General features: G+C 37.2%; 1 long non-coding RNA gene across 1 annotated transcript; it reads right to left on the minus strand.

Moving 5' to 3' along the window:
• Window positions 1-1,923: 1,923 nt before the first annotated feature.
• Window positions 1,924-5,995, minus strand: LOC121981718. Its single transcript, XR_006111913.1, has 2 exons — window positions 2,456-5,995; window positions 1,924-2,371 (listed from the first exon to the last, which is right to left on the minus strand). It is a non-coding gene; the product is annotated as an uncharacterized LOC121981718 (long non-coding RNA).
• Between the last annotated feature and the right edge of the window lie 622 nt (window positions 5,996-6,617).

The following is a 6,617-nucleotide window of genomic DNA, read 5'->3' on the forward strand; positions in this document are numbered from 1 at the left end:
TTATCTCTCACATTGCTTACTCCAAAATAAAATCTTGGGAATTACTTCTTGTTTATTTTTTTTTTTTGCAAATATACCAATGTCTCTTCAAGAAGAGAGAAATATCCACAAGCTGCCATCATATGAGATATACGAGATACACGAATTCAATTTGAGGAGGATGCAGATGGAAAGTTTCATCTTTATGAACGACTTTGATGGCGGCATGACATTGAGATGATCAACCCAGAACTTGGAAGTAAACCAAAAAGTACTAAAGTTTGTTTCAGATTTATTACCTAACAAAGTTACATGCAGGATAGGAAAGGTCAAGGATGCCCACGAGTTTTGGACCTGCTTGACCAAGCTTCACGAGGAGCCATTGGAGTTAGAGAATCAAGTCAAAATCGAATCCAGACTCGAGTCAGACCCAACGGAGAAGTCTACTGAATTAGGGGATGTGCTTAAGGTTAGCATAATTTACCAAAATACCTCTATCAGTAGTAGTTTAAATAATCTGCATGATAATTTAGATAAGTATGAAATTATCTCAAGTATGGTACATAATAATCTAAATTTACATAACTCAAATTCAAAACCATAAAATAATCTAGATTCTGATCAAGTCAATCAAGACTTTGATTAAATCAGCATCAACCTTTACTTGATCAAATAGAACAATGACCAAATCAATTCAAATAATTCATAAAATCTAAAATTAGTAGGATGTGGATGTTATCATCTGCGAAGTGAAGGGGATAGGAGTTGCTGCTGGAGGTGCCTCCAAGGTGGCTGAAGGCGCCTTCCACATGCTATATATGTCCTATTTGAGCAGCACACTATATAGACTTCAATAACGATCTTCTACATGCCCTTTTAGCATTGCATCTACTCTAGCTTCCTGTTGCTGCCCTGCTATGACTCTGCTACGCTCAACAATCGTTGAGAAGCCGTCTAACACCGAACACGATTCAAATATCCTCAAAGTGTTGGGTAACAAAGTTCAAATTCTATCCTTAATTTTTGCAAAAGGAAAAGTGTAGCATGTTACACTTTGTCCTATTCATTTTGTACTCGATCCTCTCTGCCAGTGGTTTTGAAAGAGGTTATTAGTAGATTATCCATCGATAGGTCTGCGGGAACTAGGTCTTGGAGTAGGAGTCACCGAAGGCTCCAAACTAAGTAAAACCGCTTGCGTTTTTGTCATTTTCTATTTCTGTTCTTATTCCTACTTCATTTACTTACTTTGATTTTAAAAATAAAAGATTTTTTTTCAAAACCACACGATTCACCCTCTCATGTGCGTCTCAATCTAATAAGTTATATCAGAATAGGTTATGCTCTGAATTGGTACAACAACCAATCAAGTTTGGGAAACTTTTTTATTTCTTTTTAGATTCACTACAAGAATAATAGTCTATTATGACACGCATAAATGTCCTTATAGTATATTTATGATGACACTAACGTTTTAGTGACATCTCCAAAAAACGTCCTATACAGTGATGTCGTCTTAGACCTTCCTCACATTCCTGACATTTTATAATGTCGTTATGCAATATCAATGCTAACATCAAAAGTGTCGCAATTTTAAAATATAATGACACTCTAAAATGTCAAGAAAAATCATATTTTAAGGACATTTATATTTGTCTTGTTATAATTATAATAGGGACAAAGTTAAATGTCACCAAAACTCTTTTATTATGACATTTATATTTTTTATAAGGACAATAAAAAGTGTCAATAAAAATAATTTATAAAATCATTTTAAAATATCACATTAACTAATCTATAATGACATTAATAAATATCATTATAATAATTTATAAATATATTTAAAATGATCACTAATATTTATTTAGAATATATAATATGAATTCAATATTTATATATCATCACAATTCATCCACCATTTAGAATAGAAAAAAATATAAAATATAATTTAAAATGCAAGTAGATCATCTAAATTCATCCTATAAATATTTGGGTCAAAGTTACAAATACAAACTAATGATGAATCTTTTACATCCAAAACTAGTTATACACTATACTCAAAATATTAAATTTTAGAAGGGAATCATATCACCTCTGAATATGAGGTGGCACAACTAAGAAGGGCTTTCATGTAGTTGGCTTGAATGCTAAGAGCTTTGTTGCAATCCTCAACAGCCTTTTCGCACTATCCGAATTGCAGTAAAGAACAAGGTTTGCAGGGTCATACTTGAGTCCTTCCCATAAGCTAAGCTTGCTTCCATAAATTTTCTTGAGTTAAAGAGTTCATTGCCTAATGCTCGTGCTCGAGATATAGCTCTTGTGTTGTTCAATAATGTATATATCTCCACATTTCTAGGATGAATCTGCTTTGCTTTTTGTGAAGACATTTTCAAACCTGAAAATTATTCATTATACATTTTCAATGAACATACAAATATTGAAAACTACCTTAATATTCAATATAACACTTTAACATTACCTTCCTCGAGCCATGTCCACTTCGACATTGACAACATACAAGTATGAATTTGCCAGCATACCAAAAAACTTAGTATTTGAGGATGGTGAATTTACACTATCAAGTTTAAATACATTAGATATGACCATATCAGCTTCTTCAAGTTGATGAAGTCAAAGTTACGCTTCACATTTTGAAGCCATTACCTGCAATTGTGGGCATTATAAGAATACATTATTGTATTCCCTAAACCCTGATACCAGTTGTCACAGGGATAAATTTTCACCTTTGAAAACTCCTGCGCGACAGTCAAGTTCCGCACTTGATTCAGCCTCCGAAAGACTTTGGTTCCGGAACTCTCACCAACGGACGTTGAGGCACCGCTTCCGAACTAGAAGCCATTGCTCTTCGCAGAACAATGATTTCGTAGCGAAGATCCTCGTTGTTCTTCCGTATTTGCGCCATCTCTTCCATAAGAGATTCTTGGATATGCAACAGACTTGCCTCCAAGTTGAGGACCCTTGCCACCAGATCGCAAACGTCCTCTCCATCCGGCACCGCACCAAGCACGGCTTCCACAGAAGAAAGCTTTCCCTTAGTTCGTGGCTACCACCAGCCATGAATCTGCGCTCTGATACCAGTTGTCACAGGGGTAAATTTTCACCTTTGAAAACTCCTGCACTGCAGTCAAGTTCCGCACTTGATTCAGCCTCCGAGTTGCACCACCAACGTGCTAGAGAATGCACAAGCCACGCACAAAGAAGACAAGCCAACGTACAGGAAACTCCCAACCTTTTTGTATTCACAAACAAAGGATTACAGTGACTCTCTTGGCAGAATGCTCATACATCTCTCTTGTCCTTGCCTTTGCCACCCCCTTGCCTATTTATAATGCATAGGCAGGGTTGGTTTGGCAGTTTACAAGCAGTCAACTGCCATGCCACCTGTCCCAAACCGCCAGCCACCTCGTCGCTGCCTTGGCGCCATGTCAAAGCCAACCTGCACCCTTGTGCTGTCCATGGTTCTGCTTCATGGGCTTGGGCCGAAATAGCCCCTTTTGCTGCATCCTTCCGTATGCTGCATTGCATGCACCCGCTGCATGCCATGGCTCATGATTTCTCCGAGCCATGCTTGGCCAAATGCTCCGATTCCGCGCGTCCGCTTCTTCGCATCTGTTTGCCACCGCCAAGTCAACCTCCCGCTCGACTTGTGCTTGGACAGTGCCCGCGCACTGTCCCATGTCCACCCGCTGCTTGGCATGTCTTGCGCACATGCCCACTTTGCTGGATCCAAGGAGCAACGAGCCAATCCTTGCGCCCAGCCATGCCGTCGAGTCTAAGGGGCTAACAAACAACATTAACATGACATCCAAACTAATGAGATTAAGTGCTAGTATGAGTTTACAAATGATGAAGCATTTGCTCCTTCAGTGAAGGCAGCATCACTCTCCTTAAGGTCACTCTTCCAATCTACAACCTTTCGGGCTTCTGCACACATGTCCAAATGTCTTTCCATTGCTTGAAGCTCCCTAAATTCAACGGAATGTAAACTTAACCTAACAAGAGATGTTTCTTAGCATTCTCAACTAAACCTAACCTATTGACCATAATAAACAGTTTATTTAGAAGAATGCATATTTCAGTATAAGATTTACTCATCAACATCATTTATCACAATGAGTCAAAAGAAAGAATAATGAAATTTAAAAGCTAAAACAAACTAAGCACAAAAAACAACAATTTCTTTTTCTTCTCAAGTTCTTGAGTTCATATAACATGATAAAAAACTTCACGTGTTATTATTTATTTCTCATCACAATATTTGTTGCAGTGTGGTCTACTAATCATAGTAAACAAAACAGACACTTGATTGTATGTCTAGAATTCAATTAATCATAAGTACATCCGGAGCAACATTAATATATGGCAATAACAATGTTATTTTTTTTCTTTTCGGCAACACAAGGATATATTTTAATTACTGCAATTAATGGCACTCCATGGCTATCTACCAATATTGTGAGTTAAAACAGAAGAATGTAAGACAAATATATAGGTAGTAATTTGTTTAAAGCTGTTCAATCCTTGACAATTCTACAAAAAGATCTTTTTTACAATTTAGAATTGTGATCAAGCAAAATGACTGTAGTAAGGACAAGGGTTTGATGTTGCAACTTTGAATAACAAATATAAACAATGCAAAAATCATAAGACAACTCTACCATAAAAAAAGATGCAACCTTATCAATCAGAATAGAATTTGATAAAATTGAGATAGTTCTTCGATTATACCTATTTATTATGTAATAGAAGTATTCATAAATAAATTACATGTCATAATTAATAACAGCAGTGGGTGACTAGCTCCAAGGAAATGAATCATATGCAATTAAGCAATATCAATATCTCAACATAACACTAGGACCAGTAGCAATCAATTTGCAAACTTGAATTAGAAAGAATGGAACATTTTTAAAGTGTTATAACCTTATAAGCAACGATGCCAACCTTTGGTGTGCACGCCTGAAAGCAGGATCCAAAACCAATGCCTCTTCGCACTCCTTTATATAAAATTGAATTGGTAGTTTAATATGGGAGATGTGCTTATTGGTGGTAAATCTACTGGTATTGCATGCAGACTGATTTATTTCATTCTCATTCTTCCATTCATGTCTTCTATAGCACAATTTAATTACTCAAACATTTCTAAAGCCAAGGAGATAGAAAAAACAAAACAAAATTGAGCATCATACCTTCTTCAAGGATTTCAGATCTTTGAAGAACACGTCTGAAGAAGAAAATTGATCCTTCAGACAACAAGCATCAAGACCAACACCCGCCATCACAACTATGTCGTGAGAGGAGAAATTGAAAAGGGGAGGAGAACATGTGCCAACTAACAAACAAGGAAAATAGTTAGAAAAAGAGAAGGATGCAGTGCTCGCAACAGATCCTTCGGACGTGCTCCAGCAAGAGCGCTACGAGACCGTGCCATGAGGGGAAGAATTGAAAAGCGGGGAGGGGCAATCGAGGATTAAGACACAAACCTGTGAGAAGATGAATGTCGGGAAAGGAAAGACCGATCACTTCGACTCGGTGCTGCGTGAGGAAAAGGGCAAGCTTCCTACTAGTATATGGAGATGGAAAAAGGCGAGAGTTTCAGAAGAAGATAGCAATGTCGCTATCTCGCTATAGGTCACTGCCCGGCATCGTCCCCCTCTTATGTGCCTATTTGTGAATGGGTTACCTAGTGAGGCATCGACCCCTTCGCGTGTAGCCATTCGCGAATATGCCGCTAGTGAACCAGCGGCCTGGCGAGGTTGCAGCCCCCTCGAGTGTGATCGCTTGTAAAATGGTTGCTCGTCGCCTGGCGGGGTTGTGCGCGATGTTGCGGAAAAGGAAGAAATGAGAAATAGGGTTACCTTTGAGCCACTACTTGCTTGCTACGGAGAGGGAAGAACCTGGCTGCGCTGTGGAGAGGGAAGAAAAGAAGGGGTGGGAGATGGAAGAAACCTAGCAGCAATAAAGAAAAGGAATGAAGAAGAAATGGGAGAGGGAAGGAAATGATAGGGTTTAGATTAATATGTTTATAATGTAATGACATTTATAAAATATGTCATGGTAAAACGTCTAATATGATAATTTTTATAAAAAGTTAATTAGATGCAAAGAGTGTCATTGTACAATATTTATAATGACACTTTTTAATAAGTGTCATAAAGAAAATGTCATAATAGATGTTTTTTCTTGTAGTGATTTCAATTTTTTGTATTTTATTTGAATTGGTAAAATTTATCTCTTCAGATAATTATTTCTCATTTAGTTTTAACTCAATGTTGGTGCAACACCATTCGAGTCTTTGATATTTCTTTTTACCTCAAGCACTACTAATCCAAGATTTAGTCTTGACAACTCTTTCCTTTATCTTCTTGTGTGCATGATCTTCTCACATAAATGGCTTAAGGCAAAGGATGAAGTATTCACGAACCTCCATCATACGAAATGAACTACTTCAGGATATGGAAGTATCAAATGGAGTGCTTCGTTATGATGGGCGACTTCGACTGTAGGATAGCATTGAAGAGATCTACCAAAAATTTAGAAACAAATCAAAAGGTAATTAGTTTAATTTCAAAATTATTACCTAATAAAATTATATATAAAATTGGAGAATTCAAATATGC

The sequence above is a fragment of the Zingiber officinale genome, chromosome 5A, assembly GCF_018446385.1.
Source record: "Zingiber officinale cultivar Zhangliang chromosome 5A, Zo_v1.1, whole genome shotgun sequence".
Lineage (NCBI taxonomy): Eukaryota > Viridiplantae > Streptophyta > Magnoliopsida > Zingiberales > Zingiberaceae > Zingiber > Zingiber officinale.